At 42.1% G+C, this 19,866-nt stretch overlaps 1 long non-coding RNA gene across 1 annotated transcript; it reads right to left on the bottom strand.

Moving 5' to 3' along the window:
- Window positions 1-2,026: 2,026 nt before the first annotated feature.
- LOC148501162 (uncharacterized) lies at window positions 2,027-15,216 on the bottom strand. The gene is made up of 3 exons (XR_015870076.1): window positions 15,125-15,216; window positions 10,518-10,552; window positions 2,027-2,225 (listed from the first exon to the last, which is right to left on the bottom strand). It is a non-coding gene; the product is annotated as an uncharacterized LOC148501162 (long non-coding RNA).
- Window positions 15,217-19,866: the final 4,650 nt, after the last annotated feature.

Genomic DNA, 19,866 nt, shown 5'->3' with positions numbered 1-19,866 from the left:
TTTTACACTACACCTACACTATCAATATACACAAGAAAAACTTCTGGGCGCTGATCTTATTGGTGCCAATATAGTGCCAACTAATTTGCAGCTTTCTAAAAGGTATTGCTCCCTTTACTCAATTGTCTTTATGAAAAAACTTTCCATAAAAAAGAAAAGAAAACGCTATCAGTTGGTTGTAGTTGAAATTTTTTTTTAATTACTTATAATTAGTAATACCATAAAATAAGGAATGATCATAAATCACAATGATAATCGAAGACTCTAATATATGAGATAAAGGGGTATATTTACTAAAGTGCAGGTTTTTAGAAGTGGAGATGTTGCCCATAGCAACCAATCAGATTCTAGCTATTATCTTCTAGAAGGTGTTAGATTGGTTGCCATTGGCAACATCTCCACTTCTAAAAACTCACAGTTTAGTAAATATACCCCAAAACCTCTTGTCAGATCAATATATGTAAAAAGTTACTCTAAAACAATTGTATAATACACATATATTAATTATTCTACATTATCTTAGTCATAGCTGATACACAGCTCCTAATAATTGACAAGCTAATAAAAATTCATATTTAAAAATTAAACCTTGGAACCGTGTAACATGGACACAGTAATAAGGCCTTATTTGTGTCCTAAAAAATGGGAATTCACAGTCACTTCAATGACTCATTGATAGAACTCTTTCCACTTTTAGTTATTTAGTATATGGTATATTGCTTTATGAATCTTCAATCAGTCTTTCATAAAAAGAACTGTTTCAGACAGGTTCCTTGGATTTGGCTGTATAGCATCACAGTCCAGATTCCCAGTAAATAGATTTGGTAAATTGTATCACCTGCTGCTTAATATTCCACAATCATAAATCTCCTTAGTAGACCTCCTAACTGGGACACTTACAAGTCCTTATATATTGGATAGATTTTGTTAAGTATATCTCCATGTGGTCGGATTGTTAGTGTATAAGGTTTGAAGAGCATATTACTTTAATATTGGAGTGATATAGGTCCCAATGGATTACACTGAGCAATACCAAACTATTTAATAAAGATCTGACAGAAAATGATCTTAATAAATACTCTATAGGCATCTAATTCACCACACAATTCACGGTAGAATTAGACTATTATTAGAGATTGTTATATATTATAATTAATAGTGGGTACATTACTTTAGATTCTATTTATTGGCAGCACAGATGGTGTAATGGTTAGCGTTACTGCCTCACAGCACTGAGGTCGTGGGTTTGATTCCCACCACTGTGCAGAGTTTGTATATTCTCCCTGTGCTTGCGTGGGTTTCCTCCCACACTCCTAAAATATACTGGTAAGTTAATTGGCTCCCAACAAAAATTAACCCTAGTATGTACATGTGATAGGGAATACAGACTGTAAGCTCCACTGGAGCAGGGAATGATGTGAATGGCCAGATGTTCTCTGTAAAGTGCTGTGGAATATGTGTGTGCTATATAAATAATAATAATATATAATTTGACACACACACACACACTATTATGTGTATAAATAAATAACATTAGACTGAGCATACTGTAGATTTTAGATTATTTTAATAAGATTTATTTTTGTGTATTTTGATCTTTCTTTATTTTGTTGTGTTTTTAAGTAACCACTGTAGTGGCTTTTGATGTAATAATAAAGGTTTAGTTTTAATTGGACTATATTGCAAGACAATGTGCACTCGTATGGGATTCTTTGCTTCTCTTTTCTTGTGATGTGGTTTTTGATTTGTCCTGGAGTAACACCCCTATAATAATAACATTGGGGAACAGTCAATCTGTTGCCAGGGATTTAAGAGTCGATTTTGATTAATTTGTGCTCCTGAAAATTAATATGCCATGTTTATTTTTCAATTGCCTCTAGTTTTTGAGTCTTTAATATTTATGAAAAATTAAATTAAACAATGTTAAAAATAGTTAAAAAGATATATTTTTTTATTCTGATTAAATTTGATTAGTAAAATGTTATAAAAAGACAGGATAATTGTGCACATAAGTGTTAGGAAGCTTTGAGAACTGTTTTTTGTAGGATTTTCTTTTGTATTCTTGTAGCTCGCAGTCCCTCTGCAGACTCCAACAGTAATCGGCCATCATGTGATGATCCCACCTTCCTTGATTTCTTTCTTCCATTACCTGAATATCCTTGTGGAACCATTCACCCTGGTCTTCGCTTAAATCTCCTAAATTGGACGGGAAGTGATCTAAATGGCTGTACAAAAAATGTACTTTAATACTCATGTTGGCACCTACTTTCTAAAAACATTTTAGCATGTTGTGGACTAATTCATGATAGTTGTCTGCCTTGTGATTACCTAAACATTTTTGAATGACAGAGACATAACTCAGCCATGCTTTAGATTCGGTTTCAGTCATAGATGTGGTAAAATTTGGATCCTTCACCAGTTTCCGTATCTGTGGCCTGTCAAAAATTCCTGCCTTTAATTTTTCAATACTAAGAGAAGGAAATGTTCAACAAATATACGTGAACAATCGCCTGACTTGTCCAATGCTTTTACAAATTGTTTCATTAAACCCAGTTTGATATGGAGAGGCAATGCACTGCCTCCTCACAGCTTTAGTGAGGAGATTTGAATGTGTTATGTGTCTCAAACGTGACTATTAGCTACGTTATCACAAATAAAACAAATTCTTGTTGAAAGAAGGTAGTTGTTATAAAAGCAAAACTAAGTAGATTCTGTTAAGTAAAGCAGGTCTAGACTAGTAAGATACTTAAAATGGAGAAAATAATATAATTTTAGAATTTTTCATTAATTTGAAAACTGGAGCCAATTCAGTTATAGTGAAGATCTAATGCGAAAATAGGACCTGCGAGCACTCTCAAACTGATCTTAAATCCTTGGTAAGAAAAAAATATATATTTTTTTGTTCCCCAGTATAATTATTGATATGATTTGAATATCAATATGATATCCGAAATAGGGTGGTCTTATAAATGCACTTTTTTGGTGCGACCCCATATTCCCCCTACTTTTCCCTCACCGATCAAGAAGTAAACAATAAATGGCGCCAAAAAACCACTACCGCATAATATGCGGCACACAGAAAAAATAAGTTATTCAATAGACAATTTTTGGTTGTGCTGTTGTGCCTCCTGAGGATGATTTTATGTGGACTGAAAAGTTGAGATACCATTAAGCCCTGCTTGTGATAAGTATGACATAAATTAAGAATTTTAGTGAATTTCTAAATCTGGCGAGTGTCCCCTTTTTTGTGCTCTATGTTTGTACTCCCTTTTAGAAGTCGTGGATGACACCCCAGTGGCTGACAATATTGAATGATAAGAGTGTGACCGTGGATCTTTGAAGAGGGGGTGGATCAAAATGCCAGGAGGGTGGGGCTTAATCCAGGTCATGGCAGGTGGGTCCGTAAAAGGATAGAAGAAAAAGGAAGGATGGTGAGTGAGGCCCCCTATGTGTGGGGGCCCCGGGATGACCACCACTATTGCCCTGCCTATAATCTGGCCTTGCGTATTTTTACCAACCAGCACAAGGCTCAGTGAGCCAGTCCTAGTTGTGGAAATATGGGGGACATAATGAGTAGAGGTCAGCCAAATTCTTTGCAACCAGCTCTGAACTATTTCTAGCAGGGGTGTAATGCCACAACCTTTCACTGGGTCCCCTGGCCAAAGCAATGATAAATATTGTCTTTTACTGGTGAACTAGAGGCAAGCATCCCATACATGCTGGTACTCAGAGAACCACAAGTACCAGCATTAAGGGTTTGCTGGTATCTCTAGTTTACCTCCAAAATAAATATTAATAAAAACCACAAGACTCACACACTGTGAAAGTATAATTTTATTAAAACATACATTCATTCTCACATTCACACTCACACATACACACCTATAATCTCTGTAGCCATTCACGTTCCCCATAATTTCATGTAGCATCCAGGACACTTGTAAAAAAAATCCATACTTACCTATTCCTACTGTAGATCACGTCCTCCTCACTCCAAGTAGGCATCCACAGGGTTAAAGCAAATAACAAATATCCGATCCAAGTCATACAGGAGGAAGTGTATGTGTTAACACATACACTTTCCCTGTCATTACAGAAACTGGCAGCCAATCAGCAAGTGCCTCCATAAGAGCTGCCCTCTGATTGGCTCTGAGAGGTCAGCCAGTCTGTCAAACTTTCCCCTATAGACTTCAACTATGGGAAGCGCCATAAAAGTCTGTGGTGGGAACCGCTACATTGGCCGTATTCAATTTGAGGTGAAAAGTCCAGACTTTTCGCCTGCTGGACTTTTCGCCTCCTTCGCCTGTTTTCCAGGCAGAAAATTATCGTGCGCATGCCCGATATTCCCCGTATTCAATTTCAAAGGAGGTGAAATCGGGAACCAGCAAAACTTGGATCCGCAAAAAAAACGGGAATTTTCGGGAAATAATCCTAGGTCCCCCCCTAAAGATGTCCAGACATGGGGGATCACTATGGGTACCCCCATTTTTGCCGGCAGAAGAAAGTCGGGTTTTTAAATAGCCGCAGCAGGTGCATAAATGCGACTTGGAAGAAGGTGATACAGAAAAGCATTTAGAAGGTTCTTTTGGGAAAAATAACTATGCCCATCAAATTTGGGGTACTTGAAAATGGGTGCAAGCATATTTGTAAGTCCCTTAAATGATTTTAAAAATTTTTGTAAAAATGCACCTGCCGCTACTCCTGCAATGAAGAAAACACCTGCCGCTTATAAGGGAACCTCTCTGGACTCCATTCCGCTAATTTAGAAGTGTGATCCCTTTTTTTTTTTTAAAACCCCAAAATTTCAATTATTTTCGTGGGGTGTCCCTATTTTTTTTTTTTACTTTTTTTCCACAGATTATTTTTAGGAACCATTCCCAGGGGTGCAGGCTTATTTTTATTTAAGCCTGCACCCCTAAACCCCAATTATGCACTTTTTTTCGCCTGCTAATGCAAGCGAAAAATTATGCCAGTTTTATTACATTGACTTTTCGTACTGGCGAAAAGTCAATGAAATTGAATACAGAGATATTGGAAAAAGGCGAAAATGACATCATCGGCGATAAATTATCACCAATAACGGACTTTTCACCCCACATTGAATATGGCCCATTGCATCCTATAATGGGAACTACATTTCCTAGTGGAGAGCTGGAAGCAGCGTGATAGCCACTATGGTGGCTACTTTTGTGGCCAGAATGGAGAGACAAGGCAGATATCTGAGATTACTTCTGCGGTACCACCATATCAAATAAAATTTTTTGGGGTACTCCCTGAAAATGTGTGTGTTTTTGAGGGATATACCACACATATACTTTAATAACTATGCACCCGAATCTTGCAGGAGTCAGTGTCCTCCTATATACTCCAATATAATACATGAAGAGGGGGCCCCAGCCCCGACCACATCCTCCCAATGAACCATTTTTTTTCTTTTATCACCTGCCACAGCCCATTATTAAGCCCCGCCACCAGTGGCAACCCTCCCGCACTGTCACCTGGTGCAGAGAGGGATGCTGTGCAAAAGAGGCAGGGGGAGTGGTCATGTGGAAGGGAGCATGGCCTCGCAGCCCGAACCCAGGCCAGGCGACAGGGGGAGACTAGGGGCACAGCCGCAATTGCCTTCAAGGTTCTCTGGGGCCCACAGACAGACCTAACTGTAGCTGCTGCTCGTTGCTCTGCTGCTGCAATGATGCAGGGTGCACTGCAGGCATGTACAGGCCCTGTCACTGCATGTCCCATTGCATCATTGGCGGAACATCCAGCCGACGCATTGCATCCGGGCCTGCGGTAATGAGGGTGCCCGTAGCAGCATTAACAGCAGCGGGCCCTAGAAAAGAAGGAGGAGGTAAACCGACCCCTTCCCCCCACTTGTCTCCTCCCCTCTTTTCATCTCCCATCTCCTCCCCTCCCCTTACCTTCTCCTCTCTGACACTGCAGTTGCTGGGGGCCTTACGTCACACTCTAGTAACTGGCCCCGGTGCAAAAACTAGGTGAGAGGTGGCCTGTGTACCCATTGGGCTCTTGCTTGGCCCTGTTGTGTTGGCCAGTGCCTGTGCACAAGGACTGGGTGAAAGGTAAGTTCCTTACTAACAGTATTGTCCCGATTATTCTCTCTCTCTCCTTGTATTGTTCTTCCTTTCTCCCCCACTGATACTTTCCCTTCATGTCCCAGTAAACTCTTCCAACACAAATAGCCCCCATTACACCCTCCGACAGAGGCTTCACTTTTCCTCTGCCCCTACCCTTCCCCACCTGCCTCTTCCCATCACCCTCTACCATTACCCACTGCCTCTCTGTCACCCTCTCCCTTTCACCTTTACCCTGTCACCCTCTTCCCATCACCGTCTTCCACTCCCTGCCACCCTTACCCTGTCACCTACTGCTTCTCCGTCACCCTCTGTTTCTCCCTATAACCCTCTCCGTCACCCTTTCCCTGTCATCCAACGCTTCTCCCTATCACCCTCTGTTTCTCCCTATTACCCTCTGTTTGTCATGCTCTGCCTCTACCTGATACCATCTCCCTGTCACCCTTTCTCTTTCATCCAATGCTTCTTCCCATCACCCTCTTTCTCTCTCCATCACCCTCTGGACAGACTTCTGCTATATGACAGTCACATTGGTTATACTCATTCGCAGACAGGCGTCTTCTGAACCGGGAGCCGGGGATGGGGAGGGTCCTAAAAAAATATATGTACCAGGCCCCGTGATTTCTTTTGCAGGCCCTGCCAGAACCCCCTTGGTTCCGTGCTTCTTACTTGTTAAGCGGGTGCCGGAGGTGCAGACTGCCCTGTGTGTAGTGCTGGCTTAATACTACAGTGCAGCACCTGGCTCCTGTCACTGAGGGGGAGTCTGCACCTTGATGTCACTCAACAGTGGGTGACACCTCAGTGCGGCCCGCACCCCCTTCTGTTGCCAATGCCTGCCCCTACTGGCATTTGGATCCACCCCTTCTGTAACACACAAAATAAAGCAGATGTGAGAATAAACTTTTGTAACTAGTTCAAATGGTAACATTCTGTTATTCAGTGAGTAACATTGCTAAAGAGAGATTATACAATGTAAGTGGTATACATGTAGCGAAAGTTAATATACGGCTTATATAGGAGGTAATGTTTATGAATAGAAAATAACCTTTATATTAGGGTTGTTCAAAAAGTAATGCCTAAATGCTCATAACTCTGAAATAATATGCAATATTTATTTGAAACTTTGTCAGTTTGTAGTTTAATATGTCTGCTAGCTATATATGTATTTTTGTTTAGCTAGTCCAAGAAATACCATGTAATCCAAGATGAAACAAAGAGCCGTCATTGAATTTCTGGAAAAAGAAGGCTGCAGTGCTACAGAAATCCACAGAAGACTGAAAAAAGTGTATGATGAGTGTTCAAATGACTATAGCAATGTCAGAAGGTGGATGAAGTGTTTTCAATTGGGAGAATAGTCCGTGTGCAACAAACCTCATGGTGGCAGACCATCAACTGCAGTGACAGCAGAGAACCGACATAAAGTCAATGCCATGATTCAGAAAGACCATTGTGTGACCATCAGAGATATAAGTGATGAACTGGAATGTAGCCATGGCACTGTAAAAGCACTATTCAATGATTTGGGATATCGTAAAGTGTGTGCTAAATGGGTTCCAAAGCAATTAACCAGGGATCATAAGGTCCATAGGGTGGAAGTGTGCAATGGCCTTTTGACCAACTTTGAAGCCAACCCTGAGATGTTTTTGGAAAATGTCATTACAGGAGATGAGACCTTGGTATTCCTTTATGACCCAGAAACAAAGGCCCAATCAAAGCAATGGAAAAACCCAAGTTCACCTAGGCCAAAAAAAATTAAATCACAGTGATCCATAAACAAAGCCATGGCCACATACTTCTGGGATTGCCAAGGTGTTATTCTCATTGATTACTTGGAACCAAACCAATCAATCAACAGTGATCAATACATTATTACACTTAAGAAGCTGAAAGAAGCCATCCGCAAAAAAAGGTCAACAATTCCACTGTCAAATGTCATCTTACACCATGACAATGCCAGACCTCACACTTCGATGGCAACATCTGCGGCCATTGCCAAAATGGGGTGGACAATAATGCTACATCCACCATACAGTCCTAATTTGGCCCCTTCTGACTTACATCTCTTTGGCCCTCTCAAATACTGTCTCCGGGGTCAACATTTTGAAGACATAGAGGTTGTTAAAAACACCATACGTTCCTGGGTCAAACACCAACCACTGGAATTTTTCCAAAGTGGATTCACAGCTTGGGTTGAGGCGGAGAAAATGTTTGAGGGTAGATGGTGAATTTTTTGAGTAGAGTCAGTCTGTTACTAAGACTTCAAAGTAAGTTACTGCAAATTTTCAAATCTGTATCTATAATTAAATTTGAGTTGTGAGCATTCACGCATTACTTTTTGAACAACCCTCGTATATCCATTTATAAATATATACTCCCATTCTATTGTTATAGTGTGCAATATGGATGTAAATAGTGAATCTGTGTATATGTAATGCTTCATTTAAAAAAAAATTGTTGTTATGAAGATGTGGTTAAACATTGTTCAGTTGTGAGGTAGAAGCCATAGCAAGATTTTATTATTACACCCAGGGTAAGGGGTTAGCATACCTCCCAACATGACCCTCTTCAGGAGGGACACAATGCTCTGGTCCTGGACTTCACTGGGAAGAGGTAGGGCTGCAGCGCAGTTCAAAATTTAAATAGGGGAGCCACACCAACTGTCATTTTACACACTGCCAAACATCACTGGCTGGGACTCACTGGCAGTTGGTGTGACTCCCCTATTTGAATTTTGGACTGTACTGCAGCCCCACCTCTGGAGCCGCCACCAATCATAAATTACCAGGGAAGTCCAGGACCAGAGCATTGTGTCCCTCCTGGAGAGGGTCATGTTGGGAGGTATGGCTTAGAGTTGCTTGAGAAGGGGCCAATAGTAGCTTAAGAGCCTCAGAAGCATCTAGAAACTGCACGAGCCACCTAAGAAGGGCTCGTGCAGTGAGCGGAAAGGAGACACTCATGCAGGGGTGGAGGGAGTATATAAGAGAGAAAGTCTGGTGCTAGCGCCAGTCTGCAGTCCTCCTCACCAGTGCTCCTCTCCATGTACTCACCGGAGCTGTCTGTCTGAGGTCAGCAGCAGCTGGGTAGTTGAGAGGTGGAGCCCGCGTGAGGCTATTGTTCGTGCCTTGGTGCCGGAGGAGACTGTCAGAAGCCCCCCCTGTGACAGAGATCCGGGAGGCGGGACCCTGCAGTGACAAAGTCTGGAGGCAGCTGTAATAAGTTCCCCCTTTGATGGAGGTGCAGGAGGCAGGACTTGGCCATGTCAGCTGCTGGCAGGGAGCGTTGGTTGCGCGGAGGCTGATGCCCTCAGCCGGAGGCGGGTTTCAGGCTAGTCAAACCAGCCTGATAGAGCGCAGCCAGGGCTACCACTAAGTTCAGGCTGAAGGCTAAAAGTGGAACCAAGAGTCAGCTCCCACTACAAAGGTCAGCCCGGAGGCTGAGTCTGTAGCATCACTTGGCTCTGAGTACAACACCAAGCATCACACTTATTTACCATAAACAATATCCACTCTTCATTAACTGTTCATAGGTGGAATATCTGTCTATTAATACCCCAGACTCACCTGCATGCTGAGGCAGATAGGAGGAGGAATTATAAGGGATATCTAATCTACTTTCTCCAGTGCAGGAAAGAAGAGGGGGGTGGGGGGCTGCTCCTGCAGCGATAACACTAAGGGCATCCAGCTTGAAACACACAGAAGTTGGGGGAGTGAATATATTTATAAGCTAAAATATAATAGAGGAGAACAAACTTATCAGCCTACCAGATACTCTGCCTAAAAACTGGGTCACAGAAATATTATAAGAAGAAACAACAGTATATTTAAGTAACAGTAGGAGAGCAGTGTAATCGCTATTGTAGATTCATTGAATAAAGTCACCAAGGATTGGCCTAGTAGTCAGGTAACAGGTAACCGATTTATTCCACCATAAATCCTTCTCTGGCTTCTACAGAATAATGACACCTTATTAGGAAGTATAGTTCTATGGAATGTTACCAGTACTTCAAAAAGGCTGTATAATATACTTCCAGGGGATACAGGACTTGAGGTTATCAATAGCAGCCTGGTGACTGTCAAAGAGTGGATATCAGTAATATTGGAGAGCGGCAACTTAAAAGATAAGGAGCAAAGGGGGGCCTTAAGCCTTGCACTATATATAGACATAATCTTCAATTCTTTGGAATTCAACTAATACATCCAAGCTTAGAGTCCTTCACAAAAGGATTTATACTTCTCACAGCAGAACTCTACAATTACTTACCCAGGAACTCAGTTAGAAGGAGACATTCAGGGAATTAAACTATTGGTACATGTATTGTAATGTGCAAGTAAAACTGTTTGTATTATTGAAATGTTGAAAAAGTTATGATTTTCAAACACAAATAAGACAAAACCCTCATATGTATAAATTGTATATGTGTATACTTACCGAGAGGATTGAGAATATATTCCCGTTACTCCGACCTGAGGAAAGAAGAATAGTATATTGGTAAGAGTCAATGAAATAAATGTAGTTTCTACTGTATACTGTATAGGTGAGTTGGTAAAACTACTAGATGAGTTAGGTAACCCTTAGGATATATACAGTCAGGTGCATAAATATTGGGACATTGACAGAAGTTTCATATTTTGGCCTCTATTCACCACCACAATGGCTTTGAAGTGAAACAAACAAGATGTGCTTTAGCTGCAGACTTTCAGAATTAATTTGAGGGCAATTACATCCAAATTAGGTGAACGGTGTAGGAATTACAACAGTTTCTATATGTGCCTCCCACTTTTTAAGGCGCCAAAAGTAATGGGACTATCAACTCAAAAGCTATTTCATGGACAGGTGTGGGCGATTCCCTCGTTACTTCATTATCAATTAAGCAGGTAAAAGGTCTGGAGTTGATTCTAGGTGTGACATTTGCATTTGGAATCAGTTGCTGTCGACTCTCAATATGAGATCCAAAGAGCTGTCACTATTAGTGAAGCAAGCCATCATTAGGCTGAAAAATCAAAACAAACCCATCAGAGAGATAGCAAAAACATTAGGTGTGGCCAAATCAACTGTTTGGAACATTCTTAAAAAGAAAGAACGCATCGGAGAGCTCAGCAACACCAAAAGACCCAGAAGACCACGGAAAACAACTGTGGTGGATGACAGAAGAATTATTTCCCTGGTGAAGAAAAACCTCTTCACAACAGTTGGCCAAATCAAGAACACTCTCCAGGGTGTAGGTGTATATGTGTCAAAGTCAACAATCAAGAGAAGACTTCACAAGAGGGAATATAGAGGGTTCACCACAAGATGTAAACAACTTGTGAGCCTCAAAAACAGGAAGACCAGATTAGAGTTTGCCAAACAACATCTAAAAAAGCCATTACAGTTCTGGAACAACATCCTATGGACAGATGAGACAAAGATCAACTTGTACCAGAGTGATGGGAAGAGAAGAGTATGGAGAAGGAAAGGAACTGCTCCTGATCCCAAACATACCACCTCATCAGTGAAGCATGGTGGTGATAGTGTCATGGCGTGGGCATGTATGGCTGCTAATGGAACTGGTTCCCTTGTATTTATTGATGATGTGACTGCTGACAAAAGCAGCAGAATGAATTCTGAAGTGTTTCGGGCAATATTATATGCTCATATTCAGTCAAATGCTTCAGAACTCATTGGACGGCACTTCACAGTGCAGATGGACAATGACCCGAAGCATACTGCAAAAGCAACCAAAGAGTTTTTTAAGGCTAAAAAGTGAAATGTTATGCAATGGCCAAGTCAATACCCTGACCTGAATCCGATTGAGCATGCATTCACTTATTGAAGACAAAACTGAAGGGAAAATGCCCCAAGAACAAGCAGCAACTGAAGACATTTTCAGTAGAGGCCTGGCAGAGCATCACCAGGGATGAAACCCAGCGTCTGGTGATGTCTATGCGTTCCAGACTTCAGGCTGTAATTGCCTGCAAAGGATTTGCAAAAAGTATTAAAAAGTAAAAGTTAGATTTAGGATTGTTTAGTTTGTCCCATTACTTTTGGCCCCTTAAAAAGTGGGAGGCACATATAGAAACCATTGTAATTCCTACACCGTTCACCTGATTTGGATGTAATTACCCTCAAATTAAATCTGAAAGTCTGCAGTTAAAGCACATCTTGTTTGTTTCACTTCAAAACCATTGTGGTGGTGAATAGAGGACAAAATATGAAACTTCTGTCAATGTCCCAATATTTATGCACCTGACTGTATATTTGTGACACCCTACCATAGATCATAGGATTTAGGCTTACCTAGGCAAGCCTACCAAAGTGTACTGCTGCATTGTTTAGCTTGGGTGGGAGGCACTAGTATTCTAAACCCAAACCAGGATCACATAAAGGATAATTATATAGAATTTTATCTAAAGAGCATTGTGGCTGCAATACAAACAGGATCTAGTAGTGTGATGATATGGGGACTGTATACAGGACATTATTATTTATAGTAGGTGTAAGGTAAGTTCTGTGTCATTTGCATGCTTTCTGCTTTACATACACAGACTCTGAGGTTATTCCCCCATAGACTTCATGTGATATAAACAGTCTGTCCTGGTGCTCAGAGATCTGTGTGAGTGACAGCCCAGAGACATAAAGATGGTTCCTCTGCAATATCTTATCTGTCTATTTTATCTGTACATGCAAGGTAGATTGCTATGTTATACTCACTGGAGTATACAAAGGCCCATAATACAGTATTTTAGCTCCACTATAGTATTTTATTAGCTATAAAAGGTCTGTTATTAAATATATATTGTTTTTATTTTTCAAGCTTACAGGGGAGAAATAATAATGACTCAAAATCCAGGTTATATCTTGGTGTCACCGGGAGAGACATTCACCGTCTTTTGTACATCCAGCTCCAGCACTTATTACAGTGCTATTTCCAAATATGAAGTAAATTGGTATCAGCATAAACCAGGACAAACTCTAGAACTCCTCATCTATTACGCAACCACTCGTCACTCCGGGGTCCCAGATAGATTCAGTGCAACTGGGTCAGGAAATGATTTCTCTCTGACAGTCACTGGAGCGCAGGAAGGAGATGCAGCCAGTTACTACTGCCAGAATGATTACGGAACCCCCACACAGTGATACAGAGCAGTACAAAAACTTACTTCTCCTTTTAGTTAGCTTTTTTGTTATTCACATGTTAAAATGCATTACTATACTTGGTACATAGCTTTACATAAACAAAAAGTGCATTTTACTAAGGGCCAGATTCAAAGATGTACGCAAACCCGATCTGCAATGTTTCTGAGTCTGTGCAGGCGCCAGACCCGTTCTGTACATGTGCAAAACTGGATCTGCGTGATTGCTCGCAAATCCTCCTTAGCCGTAGCATGATTGACATGCTGTGGTTTTAGGGGGAGGAGCATGGGGCAGCAACCGGAACCGTTCTCCAAATTGGAGAATGAGGGCTTAAATCAAAGGTGGACATTACTGCAGACATGACGGTGACTTTTTGTGAAGTCTCAGCAGCAATAATATGCAAATGCTAGTTTCATCCTCCCTCTTGTGTTCTAGCATGCGTCAGACAGTGCAAGGCCTGGGATGTGCACTTTCAATGACCATGGACAGCGCAACTCCACCTGTGGTTCTGAACACACCACAATCAGTGCACTAGCACATGCAATATTGACCCTTGTACCAGCCTATTGCAGGTGCAGTGTCAAATGAATATGGCCTATAGGACTGCGACTTCTACATTTGGTAACGCAGCTGACACGCTCATGACCCTCCCATAACACGGCAAAAGGACAGCAATTTTTTACGTACACTAGAGACCACCTCCCATGTTTATGCCGGCAGCTCCATGTAGAAGATGATTGGTTGCTATGGGCAACATCACTTCTATAAACCTGCACTTTAATAAATATACCCCTTAGTCCAGGGGTGGGGAACCTTTTTTTTGCTGAGGGCCATTTTGATATATTTAACATTATTCGTGGGCCCGGTGCAGGTCACTCTCAATCTGTGTGACATCACATGGGGGGCGTGGCCACACACACCGGTGATTACAGCAATGCCCGGAATATTCTGAGGATGCTCTGGGGTGCTGTAAGGGCAGCGGTGTGACCATCTGAAGCATTCTAACTATACTCCAGGCAGCACTGCTGCATAGATTCTGACTGCCGGTGCAATTATAGGCACCCTGCTAGCCAGATGAGGGAGGCAGTAAAAAGCTCTGAGTGCCAGACCAAATGGATCTGCAGGCCTTATATGGCCCCCTGGGCCTGAGGTTCCCCATCCCTGCCTTAGTCTATCATCTTGTGACTTCAGGGGAGCACCAACATATTATTTTTTGAGAGACGGCATCTTTGTGTAAAAGGAATAAAGCACTGGCTATTATATCATATACAGATATATTTGATGGCCTCAATGTTAGATCTCACATTGTATTCATCAGAATATGTTGACAAAATATTTCCACCTAACATGTTTCTCCGACTTTTGCCTAAGCTGTTTCCTACCATTCAAAATGAAATAACTTCCCATTATATTGTATTTTCATAACAGCTTATTAAATCGATATGCAACTTCTCCATGATAGAGAACTGACATCCGATGAGATATAATGTGAATCATTTACATATTTCCTGTATTACATGCAAAGTATCTAATGTTATTTCCCTATAGACTTCATGTGACATAAATAGTCTGTCTGGTGACCCCTGATCTGTGTCTGTGACATTCAGGGGAAATAAAGATGATTTGTCTGACATATCTGCTCTGCCTCTGTTATCTTTACATACAAGGTACAGTCATATTTTGTATTAGTTACATTATATAATAAATATACTAGTGCAATATTGATGTAGATATATTAGGACATATCTTTTGTTACTGTCACCATTTATTGTATGTTGCCTTTGTGTTACTAGCTTCATATGGAGACATTGTGATGACTCAGACCCCAGAACACATCTCTGTCTTACCAGGAGGTACAGTCACCATCTCATGTACATCCAATTCTAGTCTCTATAGCAAATCAAATTCCAAGGATTACTTACACTGGTACCAACGTAAACCGGGACAACCTCCAAAGCGTCTTATCTACTGGGCAAGTACCCGTCAGTCTGGGATCCCTGAACGATTCACTGGAACTGGATCAGGATCGGATTTCAGTCTCAAAGTTAAGACAGTGAGTGCAGAAGATGAGGCAGAGTATTACTGCATGCAGCATTATAGTTACCCTTTCACACAGTGATACAGAGCTGTACAAAAACTTATGAACCTCTTCCTGTTGCTGAGCTTTCTGAACGCACAGATGTTGATGAGCCTTTCACTTTTTATTGTAATTTGTACTCGTTCATTTTTTAAACAAGAAATCATTATTACATGTTGTCTGTTGCTACTTTATATAAACAGGCATATGATTATCCCATAGACAAAAAACCTTATGGTTTCACATGTCCCATCATGGCTGCTTAGACATGATCTAAAAATTCACAAAATTCTATTGAATTTCTGCCACTCAAACTTCAAAAAGCAATGAACTTACGATCATTAAGGCTGACGCATTAAGTATTTTATTTTATTGCACCTTCACCTGGGGGTCGGCATCCTTTAAGCTCTTTTACATAGCTTCCGCTTCCCCCATTACGTCTACGGCATCTTCACCTGAAGGGCGACGGCCTTTAAGCTCTTTTGCACGGCCGCCGCCCATCCAGGGCTTCCGCGGAGTATTCTTGCTTCAGCTGGTCTTCTCTCCAGCATCCTGGCCGATGGACTGAATGGACGGCACCTCTCGCTGGCTCTCTATAAACCAGCCGAGGGAGCGGGGTGATGATGTTGCAAGCCGTGCTTGGCTCGCGGCGGCCATCTTTGAATTTTTGAAAAGGGCATGCTCGGTTTACACCATTGAAGTCAATGGTGAGAACAGCTCATTTGCTGAGAGGCGTAAGGCTCGCCTCTCCCAGCCAATGATCGCTCCGCACCAGGATTTCTGAACTGAAATCCCAGGTGGAGCTGTCATTCTGGTAGTTGTATCCTTAGAGGACTCTACTAATGTATGAGGGTACGCGTATTTTCGTGTGTTTTTTTTGCCAAGATCCTGGATTGTCTGAAGAGGACAGATCCACGCATAGGAGGAGGTGAGTATGGAATTTTTATTACAGGTAATCCATAGGATTATCTACTTGGAGAAGAGAACAGATTGGCTACAGGGATACTAGGTGAGTATGTGAGATAGTGTGTGCATGTGTGAGTACATGTGTGTGTGCATGTATGTTCTAATAAAATTTTACTTTTCTACGGTGTGTGTGTTCTGTGGTTTTTTATTATTGATTTTGCTGTGGAACTACAGGTACCAGCAGGCCTGTAATGGCAAAAATGCTGATACTTGTGGTTCTCCAAGTATCAGCACACAGGAGAGCCTCCAGGGGTGACGGGGCTATCAGCCTGGGATGCCCTGGAGAGGAAGACCCCTTTCTTGGGGGGTCCCCAGCTCCCCAGGGATCCCCAGCCTGGGCTGACTAGTGGTAAGGGGTGATGCTTCAGCTGGGGGACCAGGTGAAAGGGCTCCCCTGGCTGTGCATCATCCCCCAGTAGAAAGAGTCCAGTGCTGGTTCTGGTAAATACAGGGGGACCCTATGCATTTTTCCCCCCTGTATTTCCAGAACAAGGGCCAGCTCAGAGCCCAGTGCTGGTTGCGCTGAATACGGGGGACCCCTATGTCATTTGTCCCCCATATTTTGGCAACCAGGACTCGTTCTGAAAAGCCTGGTACTGGTTGGGACCCTTACATAATTTGTCCCCTGTATTTAGCACAACCAGTTGGGGTCTCCAAAGCCCAGTGCTGGTTGTTTTTTGGGGGGCGGGGCCATGCCATTTTTTATATTAAACACAGATGCAGATATCACGGATTGTCCAGATCCCAGCCTGCATCTGTGTGCTGCTACATCCCACGGATCCGAACACTTGCCCATACCGCCAACCGCACTGTCACCGCTAAGGAACACTACCATCCCCTGGGTCCTTGCCGCAGCTAAGGACTGCTACCCCTCCACGCCTTTCCCCCGGGTCCTTCCAGCTTCCTTCCCCCTACTAAAGCCCGCAAATGATGGCCATCTTGGTACACCCAAGTGAAGCCACAGTGAGCACATCTGCTTGAGGCTCCTTCTGCGGCTGCGCAACAAGTTGAAATTTCCTATCAATTTAATGGTGCATTCTTGAGGTAATAGTTAAAAAACTGTAACTTTCTAATTTACCTGAACCCCAAAAGGACCTACCCTGGAACAATAGCTACCTAATAAAACAAACCCCAAGTCTAAATACGCCCCCTACCCTGAGTTATGCCTTCCCCAAAAAACTGAGAATATCAGCAAAAAGTGACAGAGATTTAGATTACTCCCAAATCCTCATTTTTTTATGTTTTTGCCCTGAAATTTGGCAAGCATCACCGAGTGACAGTTCTACCCACCTGTGCAAAATTTCAGCCTGGTACCTCCTATAGCTTTTGAGGTGTAGCCCCTTAAACACCATGCCCCCATATCCAGAATTCTCTATGGAGAAATCCATTTTTTTTAGATGCATCCTTAATATAAGGGCCCAACTGTGCCATTATAATACTGCAATAGTTTGTACTAAAGTGGGAAATCCAGGAGCAGAGCTTTGTTTACCTGATGGAAGGGGCCATTTTGGAGGATGAGTAAGTGCAAAGTAAAGGAGCAGAGCACTGTGTCCCGATGGAAAGAGTCATGTTGGAGGGTGTGTAAGTACAAAGTCCTGGAGCAGAGCATTGTGATGGAAAGGGTCATGTTGGAGTGTGTGCTAAAGGTGGTATCATAAAGTATACAGTATATGGTGTTTTTATAGGAATTTTTATAATACAGTATAACTGTATAAACAATTTGCTCATTTTCTTCCCTGGATAGTTCACTGAAAAGTGCAGCCTTACACCATCCTAGCAGCTCACAGACACAATTCATCATACGTAATTTACGGAACATCCAGGATACTACTGAATTTACAAGGTCTCTTCTAGATTATGGGGAGAGCAGGCTGGTTCCTCACATGCTGCTCACCAGGTGGATTGATGAAATGATTCAACACAAATTGTGTCAATGTGGCCCTATCCCCCATTTACAACATTGTAAATCATGTTTTTTTACAGCAAGGAGCGGGTCCACTATCCTGCTATTGTGGCACCATACCCCATCTGCACTTTCCAACTGTCTGCCCCCTTCCAAAGGGGATAGCTCAATGCCAGAAATCATGGCTTCTTTATAGCAAGGAGTCAGCCAGTGTGCAATTCATGTCGACCATAACATTTGTTGTCAAGTTTGTCTGTCTTGAACACCAGTCAATGAAATCAGCTCATTTACAACAATTTCCCAGCAAATATCTTGTGCAAGAAAATGAAGTGGGAACCGACAGTTTTTATTAACACAATCTGGGATGTAATTTCCATGGGCAACACATTTCTGATATTTGTCAGTATGTTCGATCATTACACTGCAGTGAATATTACAGTATTAGGGGTCTATTTACTAAGCATTGTTAGGAGACAGAGTGAAATGAGATAAGGGGCCAGCCAATCAGCTCCTAACTGCCATCTCACAGGCTGTGTTTAAAAAATGACAGTTGGGAGCTGATTGGCTGGCACCTTATCACTTTTCACTCTGTCTCCTCACTGCTTAGTAAGTAGACCCCTTAGGAGTAAATTTACTAAGAATCATGTTTGGTCGAGATTGCAACCATTAACCATTTTCAATAACTCAGAAATTTACTAAAGGTATACTCGGGAGAGATTTCTCTATTGAAAACGACAAATCTTGGGTGAGAATGCAAACACGAATCAATATACCATCAGCTAAACTTGCAAGCACTTTTCAAAGCAAAGAATACAACTCGGGAATTTACCAAGAATCATGATTAGAATCAGGGGTGTAATTGTAGCAAACGTTGACCTAAATAGAACTTTCAAATATATTACCCCCTGAGCTGCAAGTTTTGCAGAAACATGCACAGATGACTGTGATCTGTGTATGCTTCTGCCTGTAACAGGGATCTAAAGGCTTAATGTTACAAAAAATTATGTAGTGGCCTTCCCCCCACCAAAAGCATAACCAGCCTTGGGGTTCTGAACCAGTCCTGGTTCTTAAAATACGTGGAAAAAACTAGTAGGGTTACCCCGTATTTTAAGAACCTGCACTGGGCTCCCTGAGCCTGTCCTGGTTTTAAAAATAGAGGAAAAAATGCGTGGGGTTCCCGCTATATTTTTAAAACCAGCACCGGACTCAATTCTAGCCAGGGTGTCATACCACAGCCAGGGGACCCTTTCACTAGGTCCCCCTGGCCAAAGCATTATCAACCCAAGCTAGTCAGCCCAAACCGGGGTTGTTGGGAGGTGGGGACCCCACATAAAGGGGTCCCCCCCTCTCCTGAGCACACCAGGCTTATGCTGAAGCCCAGGTCTCTTCGCTGTCACCCCTGCCCAGTGGGTGCAGGGGTAATGGTGGGGAATATTGTTATGTACTATTTTTTTATACAGTGGAACTACAGGTGCCACACTTGTGGAACTACAAATGCCAGCAGACGGATGGCACCCATACCCCCACTTTAAAAATTTTTTTAAAAAAAAGATAGTACACACACACCATAGAAAGTACAAGTTTATTATAGACCTAACACACTCACACATACTGTACTTACCTTCTGTTAGATGTTCGGTCCCCTTGTCCAAGTAGAATTCCCACGGTTTACCTGTGAATATAAAAAATCCAATACTCACCTACCTCCTGGTGCAGGT

This window comes from Taudactylus pleione, unplaced genomic scaffold, assembly GCF_031769625.1.
Source record: "Taudactylus pleione unplaced genomic scaffold, aTauple2 ptg000531l, whole genome shotgun sequence".
Classification (NCBI taxonomy): Eukaryota; Metazoa; Chordata; class Amphibia; order Anura; family Myobatrachidae; genus Taudactylus; species Taudactylus pleione.
This window is presented reverse-complemented; position numbering and strand designations above follow the sequence as displayed.